Genomic DNA, 21,902 nt, shown 5'->3' with positions numbered 1-21,902 from the left:
TATACAAAACTTTTGGAGATAGCAATAATTCATCCGCTGAAAGAAATATGCCAAGGTCATATCCTTCTACCTCTGGCACGCGATTTTCCTTTCTTCCACCTACTGAAGATCAGATCACTCAAGTAGTGAAGACAACCAAGTCAGGAGCTCCATCTGATCCGTGCCCGCCTAAAGTCTTTCATCTGTTCCCAGACCTGATCAGTGGGCAACTTAGAACAGTTTTCTTGGAAATAATCCACTCAGGCCTATTCCCAGATTTTTGGAAAACAGCCTCTGTCAGTCCTTTGTTAAAGCAAACTAACCTCAATCCTACAGGACCAAGTAGTTATCGACCGATCTCCAGGATTCCCTTCTACTCTAAGGTGTTGGAGAAACTACTTAATTGACAGATCACATCCTTTATCTTTGATGGAGATCTTTTAGATCATTCGCAATATGGTTTCCGAGAAGGCCGCAGAACTGAGACAGCCCTGGTGATGGCAGCAGAAGAATTAAGAAGAACATTAGATGATGGAAAGAAGGCCGCCTTGATTCGGTTAGATCCATCGGCGGCCTTCGACACGGTCAACAATCACATTTTAATTGGCAGACTAGAAGAATTGGGATTCCAAGACATTGCCATCACCTTCAAACTGCCGTGTGGGGTGCCTCAGGGCTCATCCCTGAGCCCTACACTCTTTAATATTTATGTGGCCCCTCTGGCAGCAATTGTAAGGCAATGCGGTTTTTCGGTTATCTCCTATGCCGATGATACACAGGTGGTGGTCTCGGTATCAGATAACATCGAGGAGACAGCTGACCGCTTTAACAATTGCATGCTACAGATTAATACTTGGATGCAGAATAATTGCCTGAAATTAAATAGTGACAAGACCGAGGTTTTATTACTAGGGTCTAACCACTCCTTCTGGTCCCCAAGATGGTGGCCGGCTGATTTGGGTGACTGCCCATCGCCTGTCACAAAGGTCAGGAACCTAGAGGTAATATTTGACCAAAGATTGACCTTTGAAGGCCAAATCAATACGCTCACTTCTACTTTCTGGGGCATTTTAAAAATGATAAGGAAGATCCGTCCGTTCATCCCTTTGGATACTTTAAAAATGGTGGTCACAGCATTGACCATATCACAACTGGATTATGGAAATGCCCTATATGTGGGACTCCAGTCACAGCTTTTACTCAGACTCCAACGCATGCAAAATGCAGCGGCAAGACTGATTTTGGATATCCCTAAACATGAATCAGTAACGCATCGTTTGAGGGACCTCCACTGGTTGCCAGTGGGAAAAAAGATTATATTCAAGACACAATGCCTGGCATATAAGGCACTACAAGGGAAAGGGCCACTATTTGAGAACACACCTCAAGAAGTACATGCCATCCAGAAATCTAAGGTCGGCACAGGCACAACTATTGTCAGTCCATAGGTATAAGCAGTTACGCTGGGGTAGAAGGAGTTTCATTGTAGGAACTGCGAAGGTGTGGAACTCTCTCCCTTTGGTGATAAAAAATAACAAGTCTCTGTTGTCATTTAGGAGTCTGCTGAAAACATAGCTGTTTAAGAACTAATCGTTTTTCAGGTACTATCCCACCACAGATTTCCAGCTTTTCAGTTAGTCCTAGCGCCAAGATGCCCTTGGGCATACACTACGCTTTATAAGTCTGTAAAAATCAAATCAAATCAAAATCAAGTACACCAACACAAGGAATAAATTCACCACCTGCATGGCAGAAGTGGCCATCTGGATGAAGTTCAAATGTCTCAAGCTGAACAACAACAAGACAGAAGAGGTGATCTTCAGCAAAAATGCCTCACCAGAGGACTCCACCAGGTGGCCTACAGACCTCGGACCCACCCACACAAAGAAAACCTCAGTATCATCTACAAGAAGCCGGACATTTCCAACCAGTTCAACATCGTCACCATGTCCCGCTTCCACTATCTTAAGGATACTGAGAAATATCTATAAGTGGCTTTCGAATAACGCCAGAATGACAGTCATCCAAACCCTCACCCCCAGCAAGTAGGAATATGGGCACAGTCTCTATGTAGGGATCACCAATCATCTCATGAGGAGACTGCAGTCCGTCCAGAGCACAGCTGCCAGACTCGTACTCAACATCTTAAGTCAGGTTCATCACACAACATCCCTGAGAGCTCCACTGGCTCAGATATACAAGCGTGCACAAGTCAAGCTCCTTATCCAACCACACAAAGCACTACATAACATAGACCCAGCCTACCTTAACAACTGCATTCATTTCCACCTACTGACTAGGCACCTCTTCTCAGTCAGATTCTTACTAGCACATGTCCCACACATACCCAAAAGCAGAGGGTGAGACTTCCCTTGAATTGCTCCTAAAGCTTGGAATGACCTCCCAATAAAAATTATAGCTTCCTCCTCTCTTCAGGAATTAGGCAAGAAGTTGAAGACATTACTCTTCAGTTAAGTCCTCCCCCTCTCTCCTGGGGCCAGCCTCAGACATCTGGTCAGCACCAGGATACCCTCACAGGTGATACTGTTCAATACAAATACACATAAGTTGTTTTCAATAATTTACTCTTAGTTTCTTCTAAATGATCAATATCTGTGATTAGCTTAAGATACAAAGGCAAAAATAATTCTTTTTTAGGTCTCGCCTACGCAGCGCGCATCCGCTACATAGGCAAAAAGACCTTTTGCAATCGCTTTGGCTTTTCAGCCAAAAACATGCACGCGCTCCATTGCCTTCAATGGCAATGGGGGCACATTTGGCGATTCTCTTGTGGGAGCGTGCAGCGCCATAGGTTAGTAATAATTGCTCCTGGCACTTTCACTCGCCCCCTCCTCCCGCCTCTCCCCCTGCTGCCTCCTTTTAGCGCGAGGAATGCGCTTGTTATTTTATTTATGCTTACTTTTTATTATGACATGAGGCTGCCAAAACGTCCAAAACTCTCTGTATTTCAGACATAAAAACCAAAACAAGCAGTTTCAAAGCTGATCATTAGATCCACTCAACAACTAGTGTTTACCGAATGTGGATACAATCATTTCAAGATCTCCGACGCATGGGCCCAGTTCTCCAATTATAAAATATGTACACGTTCGGGTAGTGGAGCGAGTTGGTATCAGGGATATATAGTCAGTTTCGGACTGGACTGTAGGCAACCAGGCAGGCCAGTGTGACAGGTTAGCGTGTGGGCCTGTTTATTTTTTTGTTTTAGGTATTTGTGGGCCTGTTTTATAGTCTGCTGGGCCGGCTTTTTGTTATTTAATATTATTTGATATTCCGTGCAGTCTTCCTGATCTTACAAAACAATTATACAGCTTATCTCTCAAAGTTTAAAACACCGCTATTTGCAAACCTGGGACACTTTTTAAGGTACCTAATTCACTAATGGGGGCTATTTTTATTTTGATGCCTGGCCTATTTTCTACTTCAGTCTGACCCTGCCTCTGGTTACGCACAATAAAGTCTACACCAGTGCTTTAAATGGTCAGGGACTGTGAGATATTCAGTGCCTGCACTTCTTTAAATTGAAAGGGAAAGCACCTGCACTTCTCAGCAGTGCTGCAATACATTTAATGGGAGAGTTCTGGCACTTCCCAGGAGCAAAGAGGTACTCTGAATAGTGAGTATCTGCACTTCTATAGTGCCCTTGAAAGCACTGTTCCACACTTATGGAATCTGCAGGAAGGCTTCAGTGGCAAAATGTTCTCCACCAAGAATAAACGCTGAATGGACGACGTACTTCGGGAAACTAAGATGAAACGTTTTTTTAAAACAAAATTCCATTCATGGTATCTATCTCCACACCTCTTACATAGAGAGTTTCGCTACTCACTGGCATTTGTTGGGGTGGACTGAACCTCACTGCGATGTACCACATATTTCATGGCACTGTAATAAGCTTCAACGCTATTGGCAAGATGTGTGGTAAAGAAATGTTGCAAACACATTCCATGCACACGACTCCATCCATTCTTCAAACTTTAATTCACGGGCTCACAGACGTCAGAGGTTTAAACTCACATACACAGAGATAGTTGGCAACTTTGGTGCCTGCTGCCAGGAGGTGTATTCTGGGGCCCTGGTGGCAATTTACACTGCCCACTAAGGATGATTGGGTTATCTGCAGTCCTTATGCACTGAGGAAATAGGTTTTAGGGTTGCCCATTTCTTTAAAATCTGCTATTAGCCTTCGAAACTCGTATCTGTCTGGTGGTTTAAAGGGATATCATTTATAGTATCATTTTTATGAATTATTGAAGTGAAAAATCTTTCTGCATCTTTCTTGAATCTTTGGAGTCCAATGTCTAATGGTTTTTAGATAGGACTCAGAATGTTTTTAACCTTGATTGCTTGGTATTTAATAATTATTTTGTACTTTTTAATACTTGTACTTTGATGGTCTACTTAGACCGGAATAAAGAATAAAGACAGATTGGCTAACTGGACTGGCCAGGACAGCACAGAGTGAACACATTCTCTAGGAGGTGAAATGAAATTCAAGTTGGTATCTGAAAGATATTCGGTGAAGGACAACTGACAATGTCATACCTGGCTATTCAATAAAAGCTAATCTTATCCAGCAAATAATGCTTTAATATGTTTCTGTCCCCATTTGAGGAATTTTGCTATCAATATATGGGGACACCCTTGTGATGTACAACTGAAATGTCTGATCTGAAGATTATATAAAGGGCATAAAGATGTGATATATTGTTACATATTTTACTTGTTCCACTTATATTTTCGTTTCTCTCCCTTCCCTGCTCTTAACTATTTCCCCACCAATTTCTCTTTCCACCTCCCCAATGTAACTGACATGTCTGATTAGTCACTGCAAGCAACATTTGTATCATGTTTTTCTACAAATAAGAAATTGTTGCAAAAAAACAACAAAACGATTTGTAGAAGCCATAACAAACCTGTCAAGACTGTAGATGCATCACTTTAAAACAAACAAGCATTGGCATAGCCAATAGGCCTCGTCTTTGGGAATTAAAAGTGTATAGCCATTCAACAGTTGCTGTTACACCAAGGATATTGTGCTGCATAATAAAATACTTAAACGGTCCCAAACGCAAGACCTATTGGCTATGCCAATGCTTGTTTGTCATGTATTTAACAAAGTTATTCAACCGTTGATGTTCTTAGACAAAAACTAACATTGTGGAGTGCTGATGGAACTTGAATTAACAGAGTCTGAAATACATAATATGGATAGAGGTTGTGTTCAGCATAGGTAGTACTGTGCCATTGTGTGTATGACACATTTTGGCATAATTATTTGTTATAGTTCACAATTCAGTTTAGGACAGGTATCAATTAAGCCACTTTAATCATGTGCACCCCTGTCTCTCCTCTTGGTTGTCCACCCGGGGCAGCTTGCCAAATGTACTGATAAAAATCTACTGAACGCACAGTTAACGCCTGTCAAATTCAAACAGAGACCAGCATTGGCCAAGCCAGTATGTTAGGCGTCCAACTAAAAATGCCTGGATGCTTCCATCTATGCACTTACTCATACGTCTGTTAATGTACTCAGTCCTCAATCATACATTTAGTCACTCATCCTTGTATCCACTCATTTACTCAATCTTGCATGCACACACATGCCATCAACAATCCATACACAAACACATAAATAAATGCAAGAGTAACTGTGGGAGAACTTTGATAGTGACTAGAAAACAGACTGAGGATTAGACCAGTGAACAAGAGGAGGCGGGGAACTTTCATATAACGGCCAGCAAGCCAGTGTCAACTCTAAGGATTTTAGGGGTCCTGGCAAGCATAATTTGGGGGCTAGACTACAGAACAACGTTTCATTTTATTAACTGTTCTGCTATTTCAAGAGTGCATGTTGCCATCCAGACTAAATTCTATGTTAAACTTTCTGACATAGGAATATACCAAAGCAACTGAAATGTGTCTAGGCTACAGCCCCAATAAACTTTAAGATTACACTTGAAGAAACTAAAAAAGAGGCAGAGAGAAAGGGAGAGGTGGAAGCAGAGAAAAAGACAGTGGTGGAAAGAAAACACCCTCCCCATGAGCCCCTTGAAAGGTGGGGGCCCTATGCAATTGCCCACTTTGCCTATGCCTTAAAACATCTCTGTAGCATGCTGTTGACTTTACCACTTAGAACAGTGGTCTTCAAATTTCTTAATGCTGTGCCCCCCTCGTAAAAAAAAGGAAATCCCAGGGCCCCTCCTTAATTCGTTCACAATAATTCTACTAAATTGGCAATGTTTAAATGTGAATAAACATATTTAAACATTGCAGTTAAGCTCCGTTACCTCTTTTTACACATACCTCCATTCTGGATATAAATGACAGAAGTGGTTAGTGATGGCCCATTGCAAAGTGGCTTAGTGCCGATCATGTTTTTTTTAACAAAGCATGATGCTTCTCTTGGCCAGAGACTACCTCCCCTCCCCTCTACCCCCCCCCCCCCAACCCCCACACTCCTCCTGGGATCAGTAGACCTCCCCAGGGGGCCCACCCCCAGTTTGAAGACCTCTGACAGAAGCAGAATGTGCGGTTAATCAACCCGAGAGGACTGCATGCTTCAGGGTATGTGATCTCAAAGGGTTATTGAGTGAGAACTTTCAAGGGACTACTCCACCTGCACAACAGCGGGGGTGGGTGGGGGGGGGGGGAGGGGCTGAGGCAGTTCAACATCACAGAGCAGGCTGCTGCCCAGCATACCTTCTGCGAGGTGAGGGTGACAAAGTGCGGAAGGAACTGCATCTAGGATAAATACCATGGAATGGAGATGTGAGCAAACAGGCAGAAATACAATATATAGAATAGTCCCTTGTCTGGGCTAGGGAATCCGTAGGACGTTTTCAGTTACAATGCAAATATGCTGCTAATGTCTACATTAAATTCGATCGCTGGATAATCTTCAAGGCAATCACACAAGTCAAAATGTTTCAACACAACAGTTGTTTGTAAGGCAATTATTTTAACTTGCCTTTTTCCTGCCTCGCTCGCGCTTCTCCTCCCCTCAAAACGGAATAAGTGGAATAATTATTTGCGCTGCACGATTTTATATTGTACCATTTAATAAATTCCTACGCACTTCTCTAATGTATCATCAATAACAGCGAACCAAGTCGCTCTAATCCTCAAGCGGTAAATACAATTTGCTGCAAAACTGCAGCCGTCTCGAGGATGCAAGTGCAGGAGAAACTGAAGAATAATTCCTTGAAAGTGTCAAGCCCAATTGTAAAATAATAGGGCATGAATTGACAGTTATGCTGTTAGGGATATTAAAAAAAAAGATTGAGCGCCTTCATGGTGTTATTAGTTTTACAGCAAAAGAATTCCATGTGCACAGGGTTATTCAAGCATTTCTTTTCCGCTTTGGTCCCAAGACCAATGCCTATATTTTTTAAACTGATGAGACGGCCTGGATGCTTGAAATACAAGTGGAACCATGACAACCTTAAAGTCATAAGTTCATGAGGACAGCTCAAGAAGAGTCACTACCCGTTCTTCAGAAGATGTGCTCTTTACAAAAACAGTATCTCTGCAGCCACCTACCTGTTCGGGTTGGGGGGGGGGGGGGGGTGTTGTAACTCCAGAAGTGGGTAAAAACTTTTCGAGTTGAGCAACTTTGTATCAAGAGGGACTTCAATAGGTTGTGCATTGATGATCATACTACAGCTGACGTAAAGCTCTATCTAGTACTATTTGTATGTAGAGCTTGAGGTAGGCGCAGAAAGAAATGTCATTTCCCAAATTGTGCATTTTTGCAGTACTGTACAGCACACAAAGTAGGAAAAGTCAACAAGGATTTGCAATAGGTCTCGCATTTGCCAGTTAGACATACATCACAAAATTATTTAATCTATGTATTTTGGTTTGGAGTGTATTGAATGTATGAACAGTGATGAAGTTGTAGCTCTGTCTAGAGGATTTAGTATGAGGAGGTAGCACTTAGACAAGAAAAGGAGCTGCAAAACTGTCTAAAGAACTAAGATTGAGGAATTACAGATGAGTCTAGGGAAGCAGGTAGCAGCACTGTGTACAGCATTTAGAATGAGGAATTATCACTGGGAAAAAAAGCTGCAACACTGCCTAGAGGACGTAGAATGAGGAATTACCAACAGGACTAGAGAAGCAGCTAGCAGCACTGAATGGGGAATTTCCACTGTGACCAGTGACACAGCTGCGGCACTGCATAGAGGATTTAGAATGGGAAATTACAGATTGAATCAGAGAAGCAGCTAGCAGCACTGTGAAGAGGACTAAGATTGAGGAATTACCAACAGGACCAGAGAGGCAGCTAGCAGCACTGCCTGGAGCACTAAGAATGAGCAATTACCATTGGGAACAGTGACACAGCTGTAGCACTGCTTAGATGATTTTAAATATGGGAATTTCCAACGGGCCAGAGTAGCAGCTCGCAACACTGTCTTGAAGACTTAGAGTGAGGACTTTGAGACAGAACCAGGGTTGCAGCACTGTCTAGATGAAGAATTACCACTAATACCAGAAAAGCAGCTAGCAGCACTGCCTAGAGGACGTAGAATGAGGAATTACCACTGGGAACATAGACACACAGGCAGCACTTTCTAGACAACTTGGAAAGTAGAATTACCAAAGGGACAAGAGTAGCAGCTAGCAGCACTCTCTAGAGGACTTAGAATGAGGAACTACCACTGTGCCCCGAGACAGAGCTGCAGCACTGCCTAGAGGACTTAGAATGAGGAATTACCGACATGACCAGAGAAGCAGCTAGCAACACTGCCTCGAGCACTAAGAACGAGAAATGTTACAGCTGGGACCAGAGAAGCAGCCATGGCACTGTCTAGAAGACTTAGAATGAGAAATTACCACAGGGACCACAGAAGCAGCTACAGCACTGTCTAAAGAACTTAGAATGAGGAATTCCCACTGGGACCAGAGAAGCATCAAGCAGCACTGGCTATAGGACTAAGAATGAGGAATTACCACTGGGAACAGAAACACAGTTGCAGCACTGCCTAGAGGACGTAGAATGATGAATTACCACTGGGAACATAGACACACAGGCAGCACTTTCTAGACAACTTGGAAAGTAGAATTACCAAAGGGACAAGAGTAGCAGCTAGCAGCACTCTCTAGAGGACTTAGAATGAGGAACTACCACTGTGCCCCGAGACAGAGCTGCAGCACTGCCTAGAGGACTTAGAATGAGGAATTACCGACATGACCAGAGAAGCAGCTAGCAACACTGCCTCGAGCACTAAGAACGAGAAATGTTACAGCTGGGACCAGAGAAGCAGCCATGGCACTGTCTAGAAGACTTAGAATGAGAAATTACCACAGGGACCACAGAAGCAGCTACAGCACTGTCTAAAGAACTTAGAATGAGGAATTCCCACTGGGACCAGAGAAGCATCAAGCAGCACTGGCTATAGGACTAAGAATGAGGAATTACCACTGGGAACAGAAACACAGTTGCAGCACTGCCTAGAGGACTAAGAATGGGGAATTACCACTGGGATCAGAAGAGCAGCCAGCAGCACATTAAAAAAGTAAGAAAACTATGGTGCTGTGTACAATGGAGGTGGGGCAAGAAAGCATGGGGCGGGATCAAGCCATGGCTTAAAAAATAGTGCAACTTTTATCGGTCTTGCACTTTGAGGTATGTACTTATAAAATAACAACCACCTTAAATGTAAAATGAGTGTAAATTAGGTTAATCAGTGGAAAATGCTCTATCTTTATGAAACCTCTATTAGAGGTCAGTGTTTGTAAAAAGAGAGCCACAAAATTGAGTCCTGGTTGGAGCAGTGGAGAATAGTTAAGGATTTAACACAGGTTCAATCCTTTAAAAAGAACACATTTTTCAGTTTAACTGGTAACTCCTTTCCAAACCACTCAAAAATAATAATTATGTGTCGTCAGAAGTGTCAAGTGATTCCATTCATTAAAGCCAATACCTGTATCTAATCTCCCTTTACATTTGTAAATCGACCCGTTGTGCAAATCTGTATTTCTTTCAGGTAAGCAGGCCTCCTGGCATAAAGGTTTGTTTAGCTGTCTGCCACTCCCTCTCTCTCGACTTAACAGGATTCGACCTGCATTACACGGCAGCTGAAGCATTTTATTCTCAGAATTAACTGTTCTAGGACGGTTATCTTTTTAAAGAAAGTAGGGGAACTGCTGTCCTTAAAATAAAAAAAAACAGAAGGGGACCTTGTGCTCCTCCTATCCTGTCCACTGGAGGTAACAAGCATCCAGAAGACACTATACGCAAGTCTTAGGTGCTAGTATCAGGCAGTAAACAATCCTGCAAAGAGCCTGCTTACCAAAGCTGCAAACCTCATTCGTTGAACACACAACACCATCCTCTAACACAACACCTAACCACCCACCCGATGTCATCTAGCTAGTTGGTTGGGAGGGTGGAGCTTGCAGATCCTCTTCGGAGCGTAAACAATAGAAAACATGCAAATGTCAGCACAATAGCCCTTTAACAGCACCAAAGGGCAATGCAATCATCAAAGACGTGCTATACCATAAACAGCCTCATACAAATCAAAATTCCGATAGCCAAGCATGGCTGGCCTTCTCCAGTAAATGGATGAGTGCTCTAGGTGTAACTCTGCTCATCACACCCTGCTCACCGCCAAACCGCAACAATTTGAAAACTAGTAAATATGTTACAATACCAATTAAGATGTGAAAATGGCACTTAGTTATCCTAATGAAAGGTCGGCTGAGAAGAAGCCAGTCATTGCATGTTAATTTTAATTTCTGATGTGGCTGCAGTCAGTAAGTAAACATGAGCACATCTTTCCTCCGTCATCCTGCTCTGTAAATTAATCCTATTGCGGGAATTTATAGCAGAGCGCCCTGCGTTCTTCACTTGATGTGGTGTCGGGCAGCATGGTCTGTCGCCATCATTGTATGTGATTAATTCTCCATCCTCTCCCAGGCAGAAACAGGCCCCTCTCCAGACAAGCTGCTATGTGGAAGTTGGGTAATTTGGAAGGAAAGGCTGCCAAATGAATTGGTAACTGCAAATGGGCTGAAATTTGAATGTTTTTTCCACTCCTATTAAATATATTTAGTAGTGCACCGAAATGGTGCTGAAAATAAGAAGTATTTGGAATTAATGCGCTAAGCAGGGCGAAGGTGGGGCAGTGTGAGGCAGGAGCATCAACTGTTACGAGTGAGCCTATCTGCGTGCATTAGTGTGGCTGCAGATAAGAAAGAGAGTGAAAACATAAATGCAGGCATGGGGCAGCAGGGGGCAGACAGCAGCATGGACACAGGATTTCTCTCTAAAAAAAAAAAAGTAGCGCTCCTAATGAGTGCTGGGACCGGTCATGCATTAAAAAAATAAAAAGGAAAAATGTATCCCGAAACAATAATACAAATGGCCGCAGCGTATTTGTTAAAAGAAGTTAGGTGGTGCTCACAGAGTAGGGTAAACACTGGAAGAGCCATGACCTACGCCTGCCCTAAGAAACGGGGAAGTGACAAATGGAGCAAAAATAGTGCCAGCCAGTGAGAAGCCTAGGAGCTCGCTGAACTCCCCAACAGCAAATACAGCAAGTCTCTGTTCGAGACAGTCCTTGCATCCAGAGCCGAGACCTAAAAATTAAGTGTATGCATAGTATTTTTTACTGGAATGTTATCCTTTCTTTCAACATGCTAGACTCCTACACTATGATACAAAGATGTGTGGGTGGTGCTAGGCAGCCTGAAAGTGTGCAAATGCTTAGGAAGAGAGCAACAGCACATATTTAAGTAGATATGATCTTCTCTGTCTCTCTCACATAATTCAAAGCAAAAACAAAGATTGCTGATGAGCGCGCAGCGGCGGCGGATCAAGATGGCCGGTTCGCGAGGCGCTCTGTGGCACTGAGCTCCGATCAGCGTTGAAGGGTTTATTTACAGGATGCAGTTCCGACTCCTCTATATGGCTCCTCACTTACGAAGATACAGGGCACGCTGAGGCAAGTTTTCAGACCAATTCATGGTCTTTTTGGGTGCGTTTTCACTTCCGATAGCCTCTCCTCGCTGAGCCTCTTTTTTGTGCATTTTTCCGCCAATGAATCTCTTCATATTTTGTCTCCTTCAGCAAAGGTGTAATGCATACTTTTTTGGACTCTTTTACCTAATGCCTCCTTTTAAATTACTGGCTTAGTAAATCGTACCACAATACTTTTGAGAATGCTGTTTATCAACTGGACAGTCTGACTGCTCCACAGATTTATACGATATTCACTTTGCTGATTTATGCACATTTATGTTTCTCTTTTTCTGCAGCCCCACTTCAGATATTTGGCTACCTATGTTGACGGCCATGGAGTCTCATGACAAGCTCATGAGTTGTTTTGGATCTTTTTCCATGTTTTTACGTGCAAATATTTCTCCTCAGAGTCTTTACTTTATGTGGCAGTCATTTTGTGTGGTTTTGTGATTTTTCTTATTTATTTTTTGAGCAAGGGAGAACTATCTTTGGTCTTATGGAGTACTGTTCATAAATAACTGTCTTTACTTGGTACTGGATCATCAACTAGCTACGTTGTTGCCTCACACCTTTGCTGGTCCAACTCTCCTATTCATTGAAATGCTGTGAGGTGCTTTATCCTCTCTCCCTATTTTTTGAAGAACTGAAGCTACTCTGCAATTTTCAAATAAGTTCTACTAGTGGTTTGTTGACATCCTCTTTACTTGTGGATACTCATTGTGAACTTGGATTCTTCCCCCCCAAATCCTTCTTTACTGATGCGTAGTGCAACACGCTCTACCACGGATTGCCCACACTCAAACAAGTTTCATGGTGCCTCTGGGCCTGGATCTGGAGGTTGTAGGGATTTTTCTGCTTCCACCAACAAGCGTGCCAAAAAAGACCTGTCTTCTCCATGGAAATCACCTCTTCCTCAGACGTTAGAGGATATTATGGATGAACTACACCACATCAGAGCTTTCATGACAGATAATACTGCTACTCTTCAGAGGATTGAAGAGAAATGGTCCAGACTTGATTCAAGACTTTCGGATGGGGAACAAAAAATAAGACATGCTCAGGATGTTGTCGCCAGAGTCGGTACCCTCACTAAAGAGGTTTCTCAAGTTAAGAAGATTACAGAGGACATAGAAAATTACAACAGGCGCAACAACCTACGTATTTACAGAATTCCGGAAGGTTCTGAAGGCTCAGACATGATCTTTTTGAAGTCTCAAGTTCTGCAGATTGTTGGTCTCCCAAAACCTATGGACTTTAATATCCAAAGGGCGCACATATTGGGTCCTCAGAGTCCTTCTTCCTCGTCCAGGCCTAGGGGTATCATCGCCTACTTCCTCCTTTAGTCTGACCTCATGGCTATTCTTAATGCTGCCAAGAAACACAAGCAAATGCTCTGGTCAGGTCACAAAGTCTTTTTCAGTCAGGATGTCCCCAAACCAACTGCCTATCGATGTAAGGAATTTCTCGACCTCAGACCTCCTTTGCGATCCATAAATACTCACTATGGTCTTTTCCATCCGTGCTTCTTCTGTTGTTTGGCAATTTAGATTCCGTATGCATTTTCCTGATTCATGCCCTTATATAGGCACAATTTACAATGCCCTTATATAGGCATAGAAATCCAGTCCTTATTTAGGCATAGCCCATACAGCCCAAATACAGGCATGGCTACTTCCATCCATTCATCTATGTCATAACGATTTCTTGGAAAACCAGACTCTGAAGCCGTTAGGGACTTCCCCTTGCTTGAATATTGGTTTCTCAAAGAAACTCATTATTATGCATGAACAACTATTCCTTAGGGGTTCATCGATGACGTTCATATGCCCGACTTTAGGTCAAAGCTGGCATTCCTAAACTCCTTCAAGGTATAAATATACCTTCACTTGCTATAGCAAAGCACGGTATGGTTCAGTGCAGTTCGACTACCTACTTGCACGACACACCTCGCTACAGCAAGTGCCGAAGGAAGCCAACTCTCTAGCTGACGCACTGATCAGAAGCTATCCTCCTCTGTCAAGATTCCAGCTCCAGTGTTTCTGACCCCTTGCGGGTTGTTGGGAAATCGAGTCCGTGAAAGAGATACCAACCTCTCTCATTCTAAGGTATGGAGCTGATTGGAACCTAGAAAAACCTTTGGTAATTCTTGGCAAAAACTAAACCTATGCTAAAGACCACACTTACTTCTTCCCTCGAACTAGACCTAGGTTAGGAACATCGGGGAAGCCGTATTTTAGAAGCAACAGTTGAGTATTGTAGCCTGTGTTATTTAGGTATGTATTTTTTTATGTCATAGCACCGGACAATGCTATTACAGTATTGGAAGAAGGCAGTGGAAGAAGGCAGTGGTATCCCCGCTTTTAAAAAAACCTACGCTCGACCCTGCTTGTCTTTCTAATTACCGGCCAATCTCCCTGCTCCCTTTTCCGGTCAAAATTATGGAAAAACTGGTTACCCGCGCTCTGTCCAGCTTCTTAGAAGGGAACATCTGGTTGGATGAGACGCAATTCGGCTTTCGCCCAGCGCATGGGACGGAATCCGCGCTGGTGACCGTGCTAGACAATCTGCGGGCGCGGGTCGACAGTGGACGGGCAGCATTCTTGGTGCTGCTCGACATGTCGGCCGCGTTCGACACGGTCAGCCATCCCACCTTGATCTCTAGGCTGGAGGAATGCGGGGTCAAAGACAAGGCCAGGGATTGGTTAATCTCCTACTTGGACTGCCGTCAGCAACGGGTTTCGTTACCCCCCTTCAGTTCAGAGGAGCGGAGAGTGGGACAAGGAGTACCCCAGGGCTCAGCCATCAGCCCTATACTCTTTAATGTCTACCTCCGCCCCCTAGTCCAGCTCATTAAATCCTTTGGTATCTCCGCATTTAATTATGCGGATGATACCCAGCTGGTCTTTTCTCTGGAGGGACAGGATGCAGTCACACTGGAGACTTTTCACCGGTGCATGCAGGCGACAGCGGATTGGCTCCGTCTGAACTCGTTACAGTTCAATGGAACAAAGACAGAGGTTTTACATTGTTCCATCGATCGAGTTCCTCGAGATCTCCCAGTCGACTTCTGGCCTCCGTCCTTCTCAGAGACGGTGTCTGCGGCACAATCAGCGCGCAATTTAGGCGTTACTTTTGGGCCTAATCTGCAGTTGGATCTACATGTAAACAAGACCACCTCTACATGTATGATGCTGATTCGTATGCTGCGCAAGGTCCTTCCTCTCCTCCCTGAGCAAGCCAGACCAGAAGTAGTGCGTTGTACCTTCCTAAGTCGACTTGACTATTGTAACGCACTACTTCTGGAGGCCCCGGTAACACTTCTGGGCAAGTTGCAAAGGGTGCAAAATATTGCTGCCAAACTCGCCCTTTCTCGCCCCTACCATAGCTCTTCTACGGCAGCACTGCGAGAACTTCATTGGCTGCCAGTCCATCTGCGGGTGCGCTACAAAGCAGCGTGTATTGTATTCAGGGCTATTCATGGCCTGGGCCCCATCCCTTTGCGGCGAATGTTTGCCTGGTATCGTCCATCTAGAGCTCTACGCTCCTCGTCATCCAGGCTACTGGTAGTCCCGCGATTCCAGAGAGTGAGGATGGGTGGCCGCTCGTTCAGAGTAGCGGCAGCCAAACTCTGGAACTCTCTGCCTATATCCTTGAGAAGCCTTGAAGATCTCTTAGCTTTTAGAAAGGCTCTGAAAACTCATCTTTTTCCCAGGATAGGCTGAGCTACTGTTTTCATTGGAGTACGGGTCAAAGCGCCAGGATGCCCTTGGTGGTGACAGGTCGCGCTATACAAGTATGCCACAATACAATACAATACAATTTTATACTACTGTTTATGCTGTACGCATTATACTTTGCATTGTCCAACGATTGTAGCAGTTCACCTCTCTTGCATGAGAAAGAAGACTGTTCAATAAACCCCTATTATTGAAAAGCCAGTCTCTATATTTTCTCTGCAACTCTGTAGAAACGAAGCATGCACGATTGAGTAAAATATTTATCTATTGTCACGATTGACTGAGTAAAATATTTATCTATTGTTTCCACAACTCTGAAGATACATTTTTATTCTTCGGGAAACAAAGTTGTCATATTTATGCGGTTGTCTGAATCTAATCCCTTCTTGTGTATTCGAGAAAGTTTCTAGTGACCTCTGAGCTAGCTGGCACTCACAATTAAGTTTAGTATACTCGATAGACATACTGACCTCAGTCCTATGTCATATCTATACGGTATATTATTCCAATGCACAGAGCCTATTGGGAATATACGAACTACACTACATGGCGCCCAACGTTTGGTAAGGCACTAATTTAACGCTAGAAACTAAAGTAACTCAGGTGTGCTTTTCTCAGAGACCTCTTTTTCCGGAATACTCCAATAGACATCTGGAGTGGGTATAGGGATAATATCCGCCGTAGCCGAGTAGGACGAAAAATCCTATTGATTAGTTTTTAGTTTATTCAACATTTGAGGATACAGTGTTCCAAAATATTGTGAACCTTACCTTTTTCCCTTGAAACTTGCTCTGCAAACTTTCAGTCAACAAAATGGCAGATGAAGATAATCCCGGGGCTAGTTGAGCTACAGACGACAAAGCAACAGAGCTTTAAACTATACAGGTTTCCAAGAAACTGATGAGGATGCTATATGCATTCCTATAAATTTAAGGAAGCCATCACGATAAAACGTATACAAAATGGCCTAACATCGAGAGGTGGTAGGATAGTTTTGTGATAGAGGCACATGAATATCACCAGACTGAGGTATTCTATTCATGGATAGTCTTTCCAGAAGCAAATCCAATAACACATGTGTTTCACTTCTACAAAGATGATGAACCACCAGAGGAATATATTCCTTTCGAGGATATAGAAATTCCACTAACTTACCAGGAGCATGAGCTCTGGTTTAAAGGCACCCTAAAACATTTAAATCACATTACCAGGCTCGGTCCACTAGGTAGACCAGGAGCAACATGGCCGGCCTTAGCCAGCTATATACCACAGCCGGACATTAATGAAATGACAGATGTAGAATTACAAACTCAACTTAAAGAGTTAATAAAAATGTATAGACAATTTGTTCAATATGTCATGCGGACTCTTACAGTCCAACCTGCAATAATGACTCCTCAACATTCCCCTCACCAGGGGAACACACTAACAATAACACCACAGACTTTACACTCAGTCATTGGTAAATTACCTACAAAGCGGGAACAAATTCCATTCCGGATAGCTCAAACAATTACTCAATTCGAAGCAGTATTTCACAATACTAACCCTCTTGAGAAACACAGAATTTTAACAATCTGTTTACCAATGGGGATCACACCACATCTGGAGGACTGCCCCACTTGGGGTACAGTCTTTGCTGCAATCTACACTAAAACGCACGGTGTTCCGTCTATGGCGGTAATACCAGACGTCCTAAAACAGATTCAAAACGAATACGGGGCAGATCCTGCTTTAAATTTGGGTATGAAACTACTGAAAGATTTCAAACAGGTCTCGATAATAATATTAGCTAACTATAAAGGTGAAGCAGCATCAGTGGTGATCCGCCAGAAATTAAGAGAATTTGATGTAACTTAGCAACCACAGGAACTAGCCAGAATAATTGAAAAATCCAATGAAGAATAAGGCAGAGACATTTTGGGTGGGAAACCAGTGAAACGACAACTGTCTGAAAGTCCTGAAAAGGTCTTTACTAAAAACACTCCTACTCCTTCTAAAAATAAGTGGGAAAACACTAAACAAACTTCTAAAGAGAAGCATTCTCATTCCAGAGGTGGATCTCCTCAAAAGAAGCCCTCTGAAAGGAGGTACAACCTCAGGAACAGGGATAATTTGAGAAAGAAAGCCTGATAGATATCAAGGTACTGATACACGTTCCTCTCGTGCCTGTCCGACTTCATCACAGAAATCAGAAAGAAGAGGACGGTCTGAACACAAAGAAGAACGCGTGAAGTCCAAGGACGATCAACACGTTCAGAAAAACAAGAAACCTCAATTCACCAAAAAAAAGGTAGCAGGTCTAAAAATCAGACATGCCGGGAATCTTGAGGACACAACTCAAGAACGGGGAATGGGCTCGGACAATGTTGGACAGCGCAGCAGAAGTCGCCATAGCTCGCAAGAACTTGAAGGATCATCTGGAGATAGTGAACTTGAATGAATGCATTCAAGTTGAAACTGCAGAATCCAGGGTTAGTTCTCCACATAAGTTATCTGAAGTAACACTCCGGATGGAGGAAGACATACCAAGAAAAGTGAGAGCACTCTTTTGGGAGCGACTTTCTAAGGGTTATGACATTCTTCTAGCTGAAAAAGACTGGCCACCAAAATTTGTCAGGGAATGCCCACATGGCGAAACACATCAGTAATGCGACAAAGGGAGCAAACTTCCACATTAACATACTGAGGAAACTGAAACCCATTCCTACCAGCCAACGACCTCAAGCAGGCTGTTCAAGCCCTAGTCTTACCAAGACTGGACTATGGATGCATCTCTCTCTGTGGCCTCCGCAAGACATCAACCGCCCCACTAAGAGCGTCAATCAACGCCGGAGTGAGACTCATCACCGGTGCTAATAGAAGATCACACATATCCCCGGAGCTACACTCGCTGAACTGGCTACCCCTGGAAGCCAGAATACATCTGAAAATTACGTGTATGACTCATAAAGCCTTGCATCTAAATACACCCAGCTTTTTAGTGCAGTAACTAACCCTCTCGGGCGGGGCTAGAGCCTTGAGAAGCAAGCATAACCTATTACTGAAGCCACAAAAATTCCACAAGAAGAAAACATACAACCGATCCTTCTCCGGGATGGCTCCCAGAATCTGGAATGCTCTTCCCCCAGAAGTCAGACTGAACCCCTCCACAGCCTCCTTCAAAAAACAAGTGAAGTCGATCCTCATGGCCAAATTCTGTGGAGCGCGATGCTCAGACACAGCGAGATTATTTCAGCTCGGTCCTTGTTCCTATACCAGAGATAGGCTCCATTAAGAGCCCTCTATTCTCCTCAACTTACCTACGTGGCCCATACCGAGACAAAGATGACGACACACCATTAACAAGCTACACCAAGATGGCACGATCATGTACTTTGCTTTCAACTTGACCATCCCCAGGTTTTCTATGATTTATCATTTATTTATGTACTTTGCGTAACCTAACCGGTTTTGGTCGGGTCTGTACTCTAGTAACTTTACTGACTGTATAGCGCTCTGATATCCGCCTAGGATCTTGTTCGCGCTCTATAAAACTTTCAAATAAATAAATGCCTGCCTTCTCCAACCACATTCCAATTCATTTAAAATATACTTATGCCAGAAAAAGGGCAGTTGCCCAGGCTCCTGCATTATACAAGAATCATGTAGGATGGGATGAGGATTCTCCTCACCATAAAATCCAGTTAAAAAAAAATCAACCAACTGCACAAAGGCAGTATCCAGTTAAGCAAGAAGCTAAAAAAAACATGCCAGGGAGATCTTAGATCAACTTGAATTCCAAGGGGCGATTGAAACATGCACCTAGTCAATGAACAATCCTTTGTTTCCTGTCTCCAAACCAGACCATACATATTGTCTGGTATTGGATTACAGGCATCTACATTTTTGTTGCAAAACATTTGCAGTGCAAAATGCACACAGTACAACATTAATGAATAACATTGTGCGTAAAAAGTACAAAACCAAATTAGATATTTCTAACTGTTTCTTCTGTCAAAACATTGTACCTGAAAGTAGGTATATGACCGCTTTCTCAATTATGGGGACACAGCGTCACTTCTATCGTTTCCCTCAGGGATTCAAGAATAGTCCTGGGTTATTTTCGGCGATGGTAAAGTTACTACAAACGTAGGACGACGATGCATTGACATATGTAGATGACATCTATCTGACCGACGATGACTTGGATAGGCACTTGAACAGGGTGAACACCATTATACTGAGATTTGCCTCTGAAGGGTACAAATTCAATATTAGGAAATCGGGAATTGCCTATCTCAACGTCCTTTTTCTTGGATATGAATTATCAAGGGAAGGCAAAAGCCTGGCAGCAAACTTTCTATAGAAATGTGCGCTGCTCCAACCTCCAAAAACGCTGAATAACGTAGTCAATTCTAGGTTTCGTAAATTTAGGAAGAACATACATTCTAAATTACGCAGAAAGGGTTAAACCTCTCTACGATGTAATCAAACCTGATTTTAAAACAGTAAATTGGACACAAAAACACACTGAAATGTTCTGTTCATTGCAAATAGACATGTTAGCAACTAAACATTTACAAACACGCGTAAACATACGCAAGTTACTGATCCAAATCATTCCAGGACAATGCGGAATAACGTACTTAACTTTTAACGAAGGTGAAAAAGTACCAATAGCTTACAAATCACACTTGTACACACAAGCAGAAATGAAATTCACTTCTACAGAAAAAATTCTGACAGCTGGTCAAACCGCTGTAGCAAAAGAAAGAGCCCTCGCACAGGGAAAGCGCATTATGGTCATAACACCTGTGCCTGCCTTGGAGGCAGTGCCGAAAGCGAGCATTCCAAATGCTAACGCTTTACATCCGAGATGGATACAAGGGGTTACTTCTCTTGCTGCAACAGACGTTGAATACTTTTTTGATCCTTATTTGAAAACACAAGCATTTCTACAACACGAAGAAGAATGTCCTCTGCCTACTGAAATTCTGCCTCTAGGAGTATGAATGTATAAGTTATACTGACGGATCAGCTCAACCCGCTATGGAGGTAAGCAAGCCTACAGTGCGGCGTACGCGATCGTTAAAGGTCATTGGCGCAATGGCAAATTTAGACCAATGGTCACTAAAACTCAATCCTTAGGAGATTGTACAGCTCAGCGAACTGAACTACAAGCATTCAAGATAGCACTTGAGAATACAGACCGCGAATTCCCCACACTCATAGTGTGCGATTTGTATTATTGTGTTCAATCTTACAACGAATACTTGCAAAACTGGATACAAAACGGTTACAAAGATGCAAAAGGTGGAACAATCACGCATAAAATGCTTAGGGAACAAGTAGTTCAGTTAGGAGAAGGACTACAAAACAATCACGTGATGCATACGCGGAGTCATCAACGTGATGGTGTTCACGTTGAAGGGAATTCATTGGCTGATGAAGCCGCGAAGGCAGCTGTGAAAACAGCTTCCTTAGCTGCAGTCACTCATTCAAAAACGAAAATAGACGGCGAAATAATGCTAACTGTCAATGCCACAAGCAAAGGCAGCGGTGCAGCGTTACCTAATAAGTTTCCACTTGAATACTCATATATAATTGATGCAAACAGTGTTCCTTTTGCTCAAATCTCTGGAGTGGGGGGTAGAGTGATTCCAAACAGGAAACGTAGAGTAGCTTTGACATACGAAGCACATTTGGGAGAGGATCTGATACATCAAGGGATCTCTAAAACAATTTTAACTGTTAAAGAGACGTACTGGTGGCCAGGGATGAATGCTCACATTCATATGTTTTTCATTGACTGCAATAGAGATTGCAGCACAGAACGCCTCCAGATACCAGACTATAGCATAGCCAGCCCAGTACAGACACCGTTGTTAGACAGCATTTAGACTTTCTACACGCAGACGTCCTGTGGACAAATGCGGTCCCACAACTATTAAGACAAGATTCATTTGGATGTGGCCTCAGCACTCGGATGACGCTCAAACTGTTATAAAAGAATTGCGAGTCTTTATCTGCACATATGCAGTCGGCACACTACATTCTGACCAGGGTCCTGCGTTTAGCTCTCGAGCTTACAAGGAGGCCATGGCCAAATTGGACATTGCATTGCGGTACTCTAGTCCATTCCATCCTGAGGGAATTTCGGTTGTGGAGAGAAAAAAACGGGACATAAAGCAATCTATAATTGTTAGGGTATT

The 21,902-nt window shown here is 43.2% G+C and overlaps 1 pseudogene; it reads right to left on the bottom strand.

Moving 5' to 3' along the window:
* Positions 1–1,671: 1,671 nt before the first annotated feature.
* Positions 1,672–21,902, bottom strand: part of LOC147712650 (uncharacterized) — a 44,783-nt pseudogene continuing 24,552 nt past the window's right edge.

This window comes from Lissotriton vulgaris, chromosome 5 (genome assembly GCF_964263255.1).
Source record: "Lissotriton vulgaris chromosome 5, aLisVul1.2, whole genome shotgun sequence".
Taxonomy (NCBI): Eukaryota; Metazoa; Chordata; class Amphibia; order Caudata; family Salamandridae; genus Lissotriton; species Lissotriton vulgaris.
The sequence above is the reverse complement of the archived record's forward strand: the minus strand, read 5'-3'. Positions and strand labels throughout refer to the sequence as shown.